General features: G+C 51.0%; 1 protein-coding gene and 1 long non-coding RNA gene across 5 annotated transcripts in view; one reads left to right on the forward strand and one right to left on the reverse strand.

The window, feature by feature from the left end:
* The window catches only part of RPUSD4 (RNA pseudouridine synthase D4), a 138,359-nt gene that overhangs the window by 58,691 nt on the left and 65,086 nt on the right, over positions 1-14,582 (reverse strand). The gene's annotated exons all lie outside the window — the stretch shown is intronic.
* Positions 2,838-4,218, forward strand: LOC141408541 (uncharacterized). The gene is made up of 3 exons (XR_012423929.1): positions 2,838-3,012; positions 3,124-3,291; positions 3,571-4,218. It is a non-coding gene; the product is annotated as an uncharacterized lncRNA (long non-coding RNA).

The raw sequence follows: 14,582 nt of genomic DNA on the forward strand, positions 1-14,582 counted from the left end.
GGCTGAGAAGGGCGAGCACTTAGCTAACTGCTCCAAAGATAATAGGAAGACCCTGTCCCCAACCTCTGCCTGAACAGGTCCCTTCATTCCTGGCTTCTTTTATCTGTCCTTCCGCAACATGTTGTGACCTCTTTTGGGTAGGATTATAAGCTCCCAAAGGCCTCTGTCCTTGATCCTCTTTGACCAATGATTATTGCCCAACCCGGTACCAGACAGGCTGGCACTTCCCTGATCTCCTCAGGATGTCTGTGAGCCCAGGCTGAAGGTTATTCACAATCCCCAGTGCTAGGGAGACCCAGGGGGCCGCGCAGCTGCTCCTGGCTATCTGGCTGAACAATGCCGATTCTGTCAGGTCTCTGGGCTGAGCCTTCTTGCAGAGGGTATTCAGGTTGCAGTATTAACTGGAGGCATCTCAGCTGCTTCCTGTTCCTTGAGTCTCAGCAGATTCCTGAGCAAAGACAGTCAGCCCGGCTTTGCATCCGACCCCAGCCCCCAGCAGTTGGGGTTGGGGGCAGGAAAGATGAAAGAGCTTTGCCATCATCTCAGAGCAAGGAGTCAAACCTCCTCAGCTGGAAGGGGCCCCAGGGACCAAGTGCCCATTGGACACTGCTCCCAGACATGTCAACCAGGTACAGGGACAGGAGTGTAGCTCAGTTCTCAATCTTTGGGAAGGTAACTCTGCAGCCTCCTAAGCCACTTCTTTCAGGACGAAAATCTAAGAACAACTGTCCTCTCTGCAGCCAAACCACTTGTACGAACTACTGGTGTTACTTGTACCAGTGTGAACGCCCCACTTCAGCAAGACACATCCTCCTGCCTGTCTCCCCCGCTCAGCTGTCCCCCCCAGTTACGAAGCATGGCAAGTGCTGTCACCACACTCCTATGTCCTTCTCATTTCCACAGCCACTCCAGTTCTTTTCCGGCATCACATCTCTGCTATAAGACCACTTATCATCTCCCTAAAACTGCTGAAACTGATACCATGAGACTCTAGCTAGGCTATGCATTCTCATTTGTTTTTCTTCCAGATTTCTTTTTTTTTTTTTTCTTTGGAGACAGAGTCTTGCTTTGTCATCCAGACTGGAGGGCAATGATGTGATCTCTGCTTATTGCAACCTCCACCTCCTGGGTTCAAGCTATTCTCATGCCTCAGCCTCCCAAATCGAGTAGTTGGGACTACAGGTGTGTGCCACCATGCCCGCTAATTTTTGCATTTTTAGTAGAGACAAGGTTTCGTTATGTTGGCCAAGCTGGTCTCAGACTCCTGGCCTCAAATGATCCACCCGCCTCGGCCTCCCAAAGTGCTGGGATAACAGGCGTGAGCCATCACACCCGGCCTTTCCCCAGATTTCTAAATACCCCATGCTTACCTGACAATTTTTGCCAGTGTAGTGATCTTTGTATATTCTTTCTCTCTCTCTCTCTCTCTCTTTTTTTTTTTCTTACGTTAGTGTCTCTCTAACCTACTCCAGAAACTGGGAGCTCCTCTGCTGTACAGACCAAGTCTCCTCCCTCTCTCTGAACTGTTACTGATGCTTGCTTTCTGATTATTGACCATTAGAAGTCCCACCTGAGAACTAACGCTCTGGCTACAGTTGAATCCCATTTCCTGTTTGCTTGGAGCCTGGAAATGTGATAAGGCTTTGGCCAGCTGCCACCGTATTAGCTGGTTCCCAAGGCCCATTTGGGGATATGAAGGAGAAAATGACTCCTATTACTTAAACAGTGTTTCAGAAATGCCCCAGAGTAGAAACAATGGTCCTTGCTGCACCAGGATCCACTGTAACCCTCTTCTTTTGCACCCAGCATCCTGGCCTGCCACACGGCAGTTCTAGTAAGACGTACTATGTAATGAGGAATGTAACTCAAGGCCGGTCACACCAGAGACTTGTGGAAGGGCAGCCACCAGGCAGGGGACACAGAGACACCAGTCAGGTGGCCAGCTCCGTCCTCTGCTATCTCCACAAACGGGCTAGTTTCTTTAAGGTTTTTTTCCTTGAGTCCTAATGAAAAACAAGTTGGAACCATGATTGGGGGCGGGGATGGGGGCTGCAGGGCAGAGTTTACAGGCACTTGCAATTTCTTAACGGCTCCCTCCTCACACATTCCTCTGCATTTTTCCCTTTTATTAACGTGGCATCTTTCCCAGGACACTTTATGGGACCGTGTGTTTTCACTTACGCCCTGATTGGGGTTGATCGTGTCTCTCCCTATGAAGAGCCCTCAGATCTCGCTCAAGGCCTCCCCTGCACCCCCTGCAAGGGTGCAGGCCATTCTTTCGCTCTGGGGCTCCTGGGCTCATCTCTTAACCTGTCCCCAAGGGCTCCATTGTGTTTTCTACCACACAAGGCACTCTTCTGCCTTAGGATCGCACCTCATTTGGACCCCAAATTAGACGCCCCAGTTGGCCTACTCAACTCTGAAGTGACTCCTGGCACTTGCCCCCAAATGAAACCTGCCCCAGAGGATGAAGAGGAAGATTTGGCACACTGAAGATTTTCAAAGCAATGTGCTGGGAGCCCTGAAGGCCATTGCCCAAGAGGAGCACTGAACACGTTTTGAGCTACAGCAGCTCTGACAGAACACAGCTTTCCCAGGGGCCCGCTTTCAAAGGCGTGGCACGCTTTTCGGAGAGCCAAGCTTTGGCGTGTTTATTAAAACAGACACTCATGTTGCTTTCAGGAATGCTGCGCTCTTAGCTCTTCTTTTCTCTTTAACTCAGTTCCAAGAGGGGCTGGGACTGAGGTTTGGAGCTTACTTGCTGTCCTTCAGCCCTGTGTTAGAAATGTTTCCACCTACCCGCCTCCTGTTATCCGGGAGATTGCTCGGTTTCACTCAGACGGGAAGCGGCAGGCTTGGTGGCAGCTCTGTGGTCTTTGAAAACATACCTGCTGGGAGTTGCAGTTTCTTCTTCTGTAAAACGGGGAAAGTAATATACATTCTGCAAGGCCGTGAGAATGACCTGGAGCGACGTCTGTAAGAGGCCTGGCATGCTAAAGGCCTCAGTAAATGGTAGGGATTTTTGTTATTAATACTATTACCAATATTAAGCAATTAGCCAATATATATTGACCTCTTTGAGAATCTGCTTTTGTTCCCTGGTCCCTCCCCTTGTTCATCCAGGCCTTCTCCCACTGCAACGCTTTCTTTCTGGAATGTCTGTGGACAACACAACATCAAACTCCCCACGCCTGGCTCCAGGGCAAGAATCTCCGAGTTCTTTGGGAAATGCAGTGCTGGGATCGTTTTCCTGTTGTCAGCAGGCTCTGGAAGAGGCATTAGCCCCACAAGGTTTGATGTGGGAAGGTTTTACAGGTACTGCTCATCTGGTGGGCAGATGTAGCTTTGCAGCAAGATAGAGCTCTGTCTTCCAGATGGGAGGTGCCTAGGAGTCTTGGGGTAGAACTGGTTCCTCTCTGCTTGGAGCTAGTGTGGGCACACACATGGGCCTGTCCCCTCCTTCAACAGCCCTGGGATCCTTGAGCCAAGTTAGATGGAGTGACTTTAGCCTCTGAAACTCACATCCTGGCCATCAGCTGACCATACCTCCATCATCTCCGTTCCCCGCAGCCCAGACCTCTGCCACACCCCAACACACAGACACACACGGTGTTATTTCCAGGGAAGAGGAGGATAATCCTGGCCAATAGCAGTGGACACGCTGGAGGTTTCCCCACAAAGTAAGAGTTTCATTCATTCCAACATTCTCAAGGGAGTGAAACAGGATGCAGAGGGCTTCTCAAGGTAGGGTTACCCCAGAACATTTGAGCATTTTCCTAAAGGAAGACGAAGGGGGGTAGTAGCCACCAGTGGCTGAGTTCTCCTCCCTTATACATCCCATTGGATATCCCCAGTCCCTAATTCTCCACTCCAAAGCCCTGGCTCTGCCTTGATAGAGTGGGGATGTGCCTGGGCCATTAGTAGCCATTGTCCACCCTTTTATTGCTCGGGCTTTTGGGGGGGACCTTTATGCAAAGTTGCTCCCAACCTCATCACATCTGGTCAAAGTGCTTTTAGTCACAAGGGGCAGAACTCGGTTCACAGGAACACATATAGAAAGTGGATATAGAGATAGCTATGAGGGATATGGAACTTTAATTAAACTAAGTAACTGGCCTCATCGTTCTCTCTCCTCCTGGGCTGCGGTCTCTTGGTTCAGCTTTTCTCTGTGCGTGACTTTGGTTTGCCTATGGTTTTACAACATGGCCCTAACAAGTCCTCACTGATCATGACATTTTACTTGAGCTCCCTACGACCAAAAGGCTAGACTCTGCTTTTTAATTTCAAACTCCTAAGAGAGAAAAATTGGATGGCTGTTTATTGCCAACACATTGGCTGGTCTTGGGTACTTATTCCTGGTCTAGTTCGCCGTGGCTGAGGAGCAGAGCACGTGGTATGAAACACATCTAAGGCAGCAGGGGCTGAAAGTGGGAAACAACTGCTGTGGGAAGCAACCAAGCTGGTATTCCACCCGAGGTGGACCTGATGCACCCTCTGTGTGCTTCTGGGATTCACCCGAGGGACAGGTAATAGCCATCCTCAGTGACTCTGTCTCAGTAGAGGCTGGCCTTGGAGCTCAAAGGCCAGGGAAGCAGCAGGTCCACTGATGCAGCTGCCACCTCCACAGCGTGCTGGAGACATGGTGACATTCTCCTAAGAGCACTTACAGAGACAGCGTCCTGTGAAAACAGCGCTGGACTGGGAGTCGGCAGTCCTGGCTTGTGATCCAGCTCGGCTGCTAACCCCCATGACCCTGGGGAACTGGCCTTCTTCCTCTAGGTCTTAGGTTCTCCAGAAGTTAAAAATGAATTTTAAAACTATTATTATTATTAATAATAAACAGGGTTGAATGAAATCATCTCCAGGGTTCTTTTCAATCCCTAAGATTTCCCTAAGCCTCCCCCATCTCCTCTTGACAACTTCCCAGAAATGCTTTCAAACGGAGCTCTTTAACCCATAATTTGGTAGGGCCTCTGCCAGGTGCCTCTCCCACAACACACCCAGTCCCTGTGATAAGTCCTCCTCAGGGGCTTTCCAGCCTAGACCTGCAGCCATTCAAGAAAGTCCAGGCAGGGCCTTCCCAGGCAACTGATTTCTGAGCTTCTTAGAGCAGGAGGACGGGGTCTGAGCATTTGCTGTTTGGCCACGCCAAAGAGGGAAGTCTGGGCCTGAAGATGCATTCACTGGGGGGTTTCCATGTTGGTGATCAGGGCCTGGGAGGCCAAGAGAAGCTCCAGAAGAAGGGTCAGCAAAATCCCCAGAGAAACAGGGACAATGAGGGGAACGGAGCTGGAGAGGAAGAGAGGCAAACACTGTGGGTTCCTGGGGAGGGGGGCAGGGGTGAGGGAAATAGTTTGTGTCTTTTGGCAAGAAATGAATAACATTCAAAGAATATGCAAAATGCCATTCTAATCGGCACCTGTTCTCTTTGGAGCCAGTCACTCGGCCCACGGCATCGGCATCGGAGGGTGAGTCTGGTTTGGGTCTCCCCAGGGGAGGAAATACAGCGCATTGAGATCCACTTGAGTGATGAGAGAGGCACTGGTCCCAAGAGGGGCAGAGGAAAGGAAGGTGCCCTCGGCCTCCACTGCTCCTTCCCAGCCCAGAATACTCTGTCACAAACCCCCCAGCTCAACCCCAGGCAGATGGCTACACATTTTGCAGGGGCCTCTGAGCATTCCCTTGGCTAATAGCCACATTCCAGAACAGCATATGTTTCATCTCAAACCCACAAGGTTTGCACTTCCAAGCGGAGCCAAAGAGAAAACCTTGGCCCACGCTGCAAATTTCTTGGGAGAGGTGGGGGTCGGGGCGGCCCCAGGGAGGTTGTAGCTGTTATGTTGAAGAATATTTGAGTTCGAGTTCATGCAAAGCTAGGTCCCAAATATATGACAGACGCAGTCCTAATTCAGAGCCCCTCAAAGTTCCTACCAGGAGAAGTGAGCAGCGCTGCTTCCTCTCGCTGTCACCCAAATGGCCCTTATGCCACCTGCATGTTCCTCCAACCCCATACCAGTTCTGCATCTTTGCCTAACTTCATGGCCCCTTTTGAATCAATGATTCACAACCCAGGGCTGCGTGGACTCTGGGTGGGGAGGGAAGAAAGAGGGTGACTCCTGATCTCACTCTACCCCTTAAAAGATGCCTGGACCTCATCTGTGCTGGCTCCCATCTCCGTACTCTGAAATGTATTTGGCTACTGAAAGACACCAAGTCTGGAGGAGGGTTTAGGAAGGACAGGGCTGAGCTGGGTGGAAAGGAGGAGTAAGGCAGGGGAAATACGAAGACATGAGAGCTGGAGGGGGCGGCGGGGCAGAGGTGCAGAAAGGGATGCAGAAGGGTCTCAGCTGGGAAGAGGGAGACGTAAGTTCTCTCCTGGCGGGTGGGGAACGGGGGTGGGGGATGGTGGGAGTCCTGGTCCTCTGGGGGTTCTGCTCTGTGGTAAGCTAAGGGATTTCTGACAGCAAAGTAAACTGTGGTGTGCTGAGTTTACCCAGCTCCAATAAGCAGTGTTGGAGTGTTTAATGTTTCCTTCCCACTGAATTGGTTGACAGGCACTGAACCGCAGCCAGCCTCTTGCTTTCTTGGGGAGGCAGTAGGTGGGGAGGTTAGTACAGGGCTGTCAGGAAAGCTGGCACCCCAACCCAGGATGCAGAGGCTCGCGTGGAAGCTGGGAAGTTCCCCTCACATAGGCCCAAAGTTCGCATCAAGGAGGAAGAGCCTGAAATACAAGTCACCTCCTTATCCCAACCATCCCCCGGCCAGTGTGCACCAGCCCTCCTGCCCTCTGCAAAACACAGCCATTTATTTCTCTCGTCATGCTCAGCTTTATTAAATGCCTGCCTATGGGGCTGCAGCCTCAAACAGCCATGCTTATGCGGATGGATGCAGAAGACAGACACACAGACCACAAAATAAATCAGGAAGACACCAGAGTTCAGCACCCAAGTACAAAATAAACTATGCCTGGCAGGATGCCCAGCATGATGTGCTGGTGGGTTTTGTGCTAAGCAAGGATGAATGGGTTGAGGGATAGGGAAAAATAACTTTCTTTTCTCTCAATCCAAGGAGACTCCTGGGAAGAAACTAGCATGCGCAAAGTTCTTAGATGGAATAGAAGAGAAAGCTGGGACAGAGAGATCTCAGGGAGTGGAGTGGACATAAGCACTGGGGAGGGGTAAGAGAAGCAGACGACGGTGCATCCAGACAGTGCGTGTGTGTAAAAGGCACAGAACAGCTCAGAAAAAGGACACGGGGAAGGTTGGAGTGGGCTTTGGGCATACAGCCAGAAGCTGTCCAGGAACTGTAGCAGAGAGCCCTGGGCTACTACTGCATCCTCCCCAGCCAACTAGCAGAGAATCGGAGGTACACTCTGGACCTACAGAACAAGGGGAGGGGACCAAGTGCTGGGGAAATGGGAGGAGCCACAGTGGCACCAAGGAGCAGCCCAGGTGAATGACCAGGGCATGGGATGCCCATTAAGCAGTGCGCATGAAGAGGGAGGGGGAATGTGACAAGATTATCAAGGGGTGCACAGCAAGGTGGGGGAGCCGCCTGGATGAAGACAGCTTAAAATAGAATAAATAAATAAATAAATAAGCCAGCAGGGGTCATTCATGGCTTGGGAGTGGGAGGATGAGAGACTTTGAGGATACTGCTAAAAATAATGGTGCGTGTGTAGGTATGTAAAGGTAACACTGCTGCTAAGATCTTTATGCAATTTCAGTCACATTTTCTTGGATCTCAAGTCCTGCATTTCTACAAAAAATATTTAGAAATAGTCCCCCCTAGGCCGGGCGCGGTGGCTCAAGCCTGTAATCCCAGCACTTTGGGAGGCCGAGGCGGGCGGATCACAAGGTCAGGAGATCGAGACCACAGTGAAACCCCGTCTCTACTAAAAATACAAAAAATTAGCCGGGCGCGGTGGCGGGTGACTGTAGTCCTAGCTACTCAGGAGGCTGAGGCAGGAGAATGGCGTGAACCCGGGAGGCGGAGCTTGCAGTGAGCCGAGATCGCGCCACTGCACTCCAGCCTGGGCAACAGCGTGAGACTCCGTCTCAAAAAAAAAAAAAAAGAAATAGTCCCCCCTTGACCAGGTGTGGTGGTTCATGCCTGTAATTCCAGCACTTTGGGAAGCCAAGGCAAGTGAATCCCTTGAGCCAGGAGTTGGAGACTAGCCTGGGACACATGGCTGAACCCTGTCTCTATTAAAAATACAAAAAATTAGCCAGAAGAGGTGGCGCTTGCCTGTAATCCCAGATGCTCGGGAGGCTGAGGTGGGAGGATCACTTGAGCCCAGGAGGTCAAGGCTGCAGTGAGCCATGATGGCACCACTGCACTCCAGCCTGGGCGACAGAACCAGACCCTGTCACAAAAATTAAGACAAAATAAAATAAAAATAGCCCCCGTAAAAGCAGAGAGCAGAATAGACTGGTAGCTTTCAAACAGGCTCCAAGGTGCACTGGTAGAGTACCCTGATACCCAGGTCTCATTTCAACCAGAGCAGCTCAGCTGTATCTGTTGTATTTGTTTACCCATCGTGTAAGATTTCTTTGAAAGAAAAGCCTACCATTGTAAGCCTGTAAAAGAATAGTTTGAAAGCCACTAAGGTATAATTTCTTTTGGAATTCCCCACCAGCTTGAAGAATGACCATTCCTAAAAGAAACCTGCAGTGAACACATGTAACAACTTTTGGGCACGATTCCCAAATTCAAATCACCTGGCCTGTTGTCAAATCATTCGTTCTCACTCTTTTGTTCAAAGGAAAAATTATGACCAGCATAAGGAATTGTAACTCTCCCCTCTTTTCATTTGGTCCAGGAATGGGAGACGCACACACAGCACAGGTTCTACCAGGCCTCCAGCTCGTGCCCACGATAGGCACCATGAGTCCGTTATTACACTCTCTGAACAATGACAACACCACAGTCTTGGGGTCCTTCTAAACAGAGTGCCCAGGCAGCTACCCCCAATCCGGACAAATTAATACATTGGCTGAAACCTCTCTGCCAGCCCAGATTTGGTTGGCTGACTCCAAGAATGTCAGCTAAAAGGAACACCACTGTCCCTCCCTATCGGGAGAACCAACTCCCGATGTTTAACGTGGATTCTTTTCTATTTCCTAAGTGTCTCGGCTGGGTTGAGAAATAAAGGCAAAGAGCACAAGAGAGAGAAATTTAAAGCTGGATGTCCAGGGGAGACGTCACATGTCGGCAGGATCCGTGATGTTCCCCAAGCCGGAAAACCAGCAAGTTTTTGTTAGCGATTTTCAAAACGGGAGGGAGTGCACGAATAGGGTGTGGGTCACAGAGATCACATACTTCACAAGGTAATAAAATATCACAAGGCAAATGGAGGCAGGGCGAGATCACAGGACCACAGGATGGGGCGAAATTAAAATTGCTAATGAAGTTTCGGGCACGCATTGTCGTTGATAACATCTTATCAGGAAAACAGGGTTTGAGAGCAGACAACCTGTCTGACCAAAATTTATTAGGCGGGAATTTTCCTTGTCCTAATAAGCCTGGGAGCGCTACAGGAGACCAGGGCTTATTTCATCCCTTCGGCTTCCACCGTAAAACGCGGCACGCCTTAAAGGGGCCGTCTATAAGCCTACCTTCAGGGCGCATTCTTTCTCAGGGAGGTTCCTTGCTGAGAAAAAGAATTCAGCGATATTTCTCCTATTTGCTTTTGAAAGAGGAGAAATATAGCTCTGTTACGTCTGGCTCACCGGCGGTCAAAAGTTACCTCTCTTGTTCCCCGAACATTGCTGTTATCCTGTTCTTTTTTAAGATGCCCAGATTTCATATTGTTCAAACACACATGCTCTACAAACAATTTGCGCAGTTGACACAATCATCACAGGGTCCTGAGCTTACGAAGCAGATGACGGGATTAAGAGATTAAAGACAAGACAGGCATAGGAAATCACAAGGGTATTGATTGGGGAAGTGATAAGTGTCCATGAAATCTTCACAATTTATGTTCCTCTGCCGCGATTTCAACCAGTCCCTCCATTCGGGCTCCCTGACTTCCCGCAACACCTCCCCATCCCAATATCCTTCCTGGCTTCTGAATCTGTTGGACAAGGGACCAGTTATATATATTTTTTTTTATTTTTTAATTTTACTTTGTTTTGGGATACATGTGTGAACATGCAGGTTTGTTACATAGGTATACATGTGCTATGGTGGTTTGCTGCACCTTTAAGCTCCGCATATATTAGGTATTTGTTCTAATGATCTCCCTCTCCTTTCCCCCCATCCCCACGCTGACAGGCCCTGGTGTGTGATGTTCCCCTCCCTGTGTCCATGTGTTTTCATTGTTCAACCCCCACTTATGAGTGAGAACATGCGGTGTTTGGTTTTCTGTTCCTGTGTTACTTTGCTGAGGATGATGGTTTCCAGATTCATCTATGTCCCTGCAAAGGACATGAACTCATCCTTTTTTATGGCTGCATAGTATTCCATGGTGTATATGTGCCACATTTTCTTTATCCAGTCTATCATTGATGGGCATTTGGGTTGATTCCAAGTCTTTGCTATTGTGAATAGTGCTGCAATAAACATATGTGTGCATATGTTTTTATAGTAGAATGATTTAGAATCTTTTGGTTATATACCCAATAATGGGATTGCTGGGTCAAGGATCTAGGACTAGCCATATTTTTAACAGGCCAGGTAGGCCCGGCCTTAACTCGGGGGGCATGAGGGGGTCAGGGGTAAGGCCTTCAAAGTTCTTGTTAGCTGCCTTGGCCCTAGAGAAAAAGGCTTACAACCTATAAAGAACAGGGCCATTCCTCACACCTTGCCATCCAGGCAAGGTTCAGGGACTGCTACCATACACGACGCAGTCTGTATCTTCAGACCCTTCCCGTCTGTTTATTCTCTAAAAATATATATGTGTGAGAAAAAGACACTCGGAAAAAACTGTAAAGGACTTTGAACTTGTTGAAAGGGGAAGTCTAAAAAGGGGCTGAGACAGAACTGGATTCCAAATCCACAGCTGGATTGGGAAAGAGGAGCTCTCTGGTGGCATCCAGTGAGGGTGCAGGGAGAAAGAGGCACATCATGGCCCAGGAATGATCTGGAAGGGGCCACTGTCAATGAAACAAGACAGAAAAGATGAAAAGGCTTATGTGAATGCGGGAGAGGTAGGAGGGATATGAATTTGGTTGATGGTCTTCGACCATTCATTCATTCATTCAGAGAAAGGGTCTTACTCTGTCTCCCACGCTGAAGTGCAGTGGTGTGATCATAGCTCACTACAGCCTCAATCTCTGGGGCTCAAGCAATCCTCCTGCCTCAGCCACCTGTGTAGCTGGGACTCAGGCGCACACCACCACCATACATAAATATATTTTTTGTAGAGATGGAAATTTTTTTTGGTTTCAGGCGTCACTCTGTCACTCAGGGTGGAATGCAGTGGCACAATCTCGGCTCACTGCGACCTCTGCCTCCCGGATTCAAGTGATTCTCCTGCCTCAGCCTCCAGAGTAGCTGGGATTACAGGCACCAGCTACCACGCCTGGCAAATTTTTGTATTTTTAGTAGAGATAGGGTTTTACCATGTTGGCCAGGCTGGTCACCATGTTGGCCGTGCATGGAGAGATGGAATGTTACTGTGTTGCCCAGGCTGGTCTTGAACTCTTGGCCTCAAATGATCCTCTCCCAAAGCACTGGGATTACAGGTGTGCTGGCCTCAACTTTTTAAAGAAGCAGAATTACCTTTTCAGAAGAAATCTCCCTCAGATCCCCTAGGATATAAGCTGGTAAAGGAGCTACTATAGTTTGATGTGGAGAGCAGCCCTCCCTACACCAGCTCTGCGCCTACACCAGCTCTGTACCCGCCCTCAGGACTGGGACTCAGAGAAGTACAGTTACTGCCTGACGTCACCTGGCTAGGAAGTGGCTCAGAGGGGTTTAGAACTCACACGTGTTGGTCGGGTGCAGTGGCTCATGCCTGTAATCCTAGGACTTTGGGGGACCAAGGTGGGTGGATCACAAGGTCAGGAGTTCGAGACCAGTCTGACCAAAAGAGTGAAACTCTGTCTCCACTAAAAATACAAAAATTAGCTGGGCATGGTGGCGCGCCTGTAATTCCAGCTACTCGGGAGGGTGAGGCAGGAGAATCACTTGAACCCAGTAGGTGGAGGTTGTAGTGAGCCGAGATCACGCCATTGCACTCCAGCCTGGGCAACAGAGGCTCCATCTCAAAAAAAAAAAAAAAGGAACTCACACGTGGTGAGACAGAGGGTCCCATGTCTTCTCAGGAACAAGACACACCCACTGCTTTGTTCATCCCTGTGTGCCCACTGTCTGGGATGGGGTCTGGCACCCAGAAGGCCTTCATATGGGTGTTTGCGGAAGGCTCCTTCCACCGTGGCTGTCCTCGGCATTGACTCAGCCTCGCAGGTCATCAGGCGCTCTCGGGGAAGGTTTCTGTGCCGGGAGTCTACTTCAGCCCGCCGTTCTGGGTGCTGTCTGGAAGGCCAGTCCCTCTGGGATGTGTATTGGGATGGGGATTGGGCGAGCACCCGGGGCACCGGCAGGTGAGGTCCTTTACCTCTCCTTCTCCTACGGACTTCTGGAAACTTGAGGCATCCTCTGAGCAGCCTCGTTCCTGCCCTTACTTGGTCAGGGAGCTGTGATGCAGCCCAGAGACCCCCCAGTCCTTTCCTCCCCCCACTCTCCACTCTGTGTACCTTGAGCACAAACACTCGGGAGAGCTCGTGGAGAGACGAGTTCCAGCAGGAAGCAGGGGGTGTCCTGGGGGCCCAGCGAGAGAAGGCCCTGTCGTCTGCAGGGGCGGCAGGTCTCCACCCGTGCTCAGCCCCCTCCCTCACCTCCTCCCATCTTCCTCAGGATCCCGCTCCCCCAGCCCCTCATCCCTCTGCCCTGCCAAGTTTGGGACATGAGAACAGGCCAGGTCCCCTCTGGGGAGCCCAGGGTGGGCGGAGTCAGGCCTGGCTGGGCCTCCAGGTTGGCCTGCCCTGGCCCCTGGGTTTAATAAACTCCGAGAGAGGTTTTCAAAGGCCGCTTGATCTTCCCCATCAGGCAGCCCCTGTCTCCCTTTCAGAGCCGCGGGACTGGAAAGAAAAAACCGCTCAATGAACAAGGCGGCCAGAGAAAGCCGAGCCGCGGGGCAGCTTCTATGAATTTCTGATGAGCGCACGGCCCTGACTCCTGGGTCCGGGCCCAGTGCAGTCAGGGATGTTAGTTTAAGTCATTTCGCACGGTTCACTGGCTCTCTGAGAGCAGCTTGTCTCCAGCCTGGGCCTCTCTAACAAGCTCTTTTTACTCAGGGCTTCTCTGAGCATAGACCTCAAACAATAGCAGCTTTCAAGGGGCTCGGCCCTCCTCTGGCGGCTTCCCTCTCCCAACCCCAGCCAAGCCTAGCCTCTATCGCTCACTGCCCACCTGAGCGCCCCCACCCACAGCCTGACCCACAGCGGCATTCAGGGAAGACTCGCTCCTTCCTTCCTTCCTTCCTTCCTTCCTTCCTTCCTTCCTTCCTTCCTTCCTTCCCTCCCTCCTTTCCTTCCTTCCTTCCTTCCTTCCTTCCTTCCTTCCTTCCTTCCTTCCTTCCTTCCTTCCTTCCTTCCTTCCTTCCTTCCTTCCTTCCTTCCTTCCTTCCTTCCTTCCTTCCCTCCCTCCCTCCCTCCCTCCCTCCCTCCTTCCTTCTCTTCCTCCCTCCCTTCCTCCCTTTCTTTCCTTCCTTTCCTGTCTTCCTTCCTCCTCCCCTTCCTTTCCTTGCTTCCTCCCTCCCTCCCTACTGCCCCTGCCCTTTCTTGCTGTAAACAGGGCAGGAGCGTGCAGCGGTGCTCTCAGGAGCAGGCCACACTGCCACGCAACTCTAGAACACTGCGTGGATGGCACCCCCTGGGGTTGTGCAATGAAGAGCCCCCAAACGCAGCTCATTCCAACACTCTAAGCCTATTGGGCTCCTCAGCCCTCTTGACACTGAGCAATTTCCTCCTCCCTTTAGTCCAAGGAGGGAGCTGGCTTCCTCCACACTGGAGGCTGTCACCTGCCCCGCAGGGCCCAGACCTGGCGGGGTTGATGGAGGAGCCTCCAAGAAGCATGAAGCCAGCTCCGAGCACCTCTGGCGCACAAGCCTGAGAGCGGAACATTGGCGGCAGTGTCCCCCTGCAGAGGCGCTCCCCAGACACAGGAGGGGCCATGGCTCTCAGCAGTCCAGGCCTCTCTATCTTCCCCATTCCCACTTTTCTCCACTGTCCCCGCGATTCCTCAGGGCAGTGATGAGACAACTTCCAGTGCTCCCTGCCTGCCTCTGGCCTTCCTGCTCGTGAACGGTCTTAGGAAGAGACTCCTGGGAGGAGGTTCATTCATCAGCAGAAGAGTCATTTACATGTTTAGACTAGACCTCCGGCCAAAGCAAACAAACAAACAAAGTTCATATTGAGACAAGTCAATATTTGACTTAATGAGAGTGCCTTGCCAGTTGAATGCTTTGATGGTGACCTTTGGCCTGGGAGCTTTGGAAGGCATTTGAGCTGCCATCCCACAGACACTGCACTTTGGGAGGGGCTCCAGCCCCACTCCTAAAGCACCTGCCAGCA

The sequence above is a fragment of the Macaca fascicularis genome, chromosome 14 (assembly GCF_037993035.2).
Source record: "Macaca fascicularis isolate 582-1 chromosome 14, T2T-MFA8v1.1".
NCBI lineage: Eukaryota > Metazoa > Chordata > Mammalia > Primates > Cercopithecidae > Macaca > Macaca fascicularis.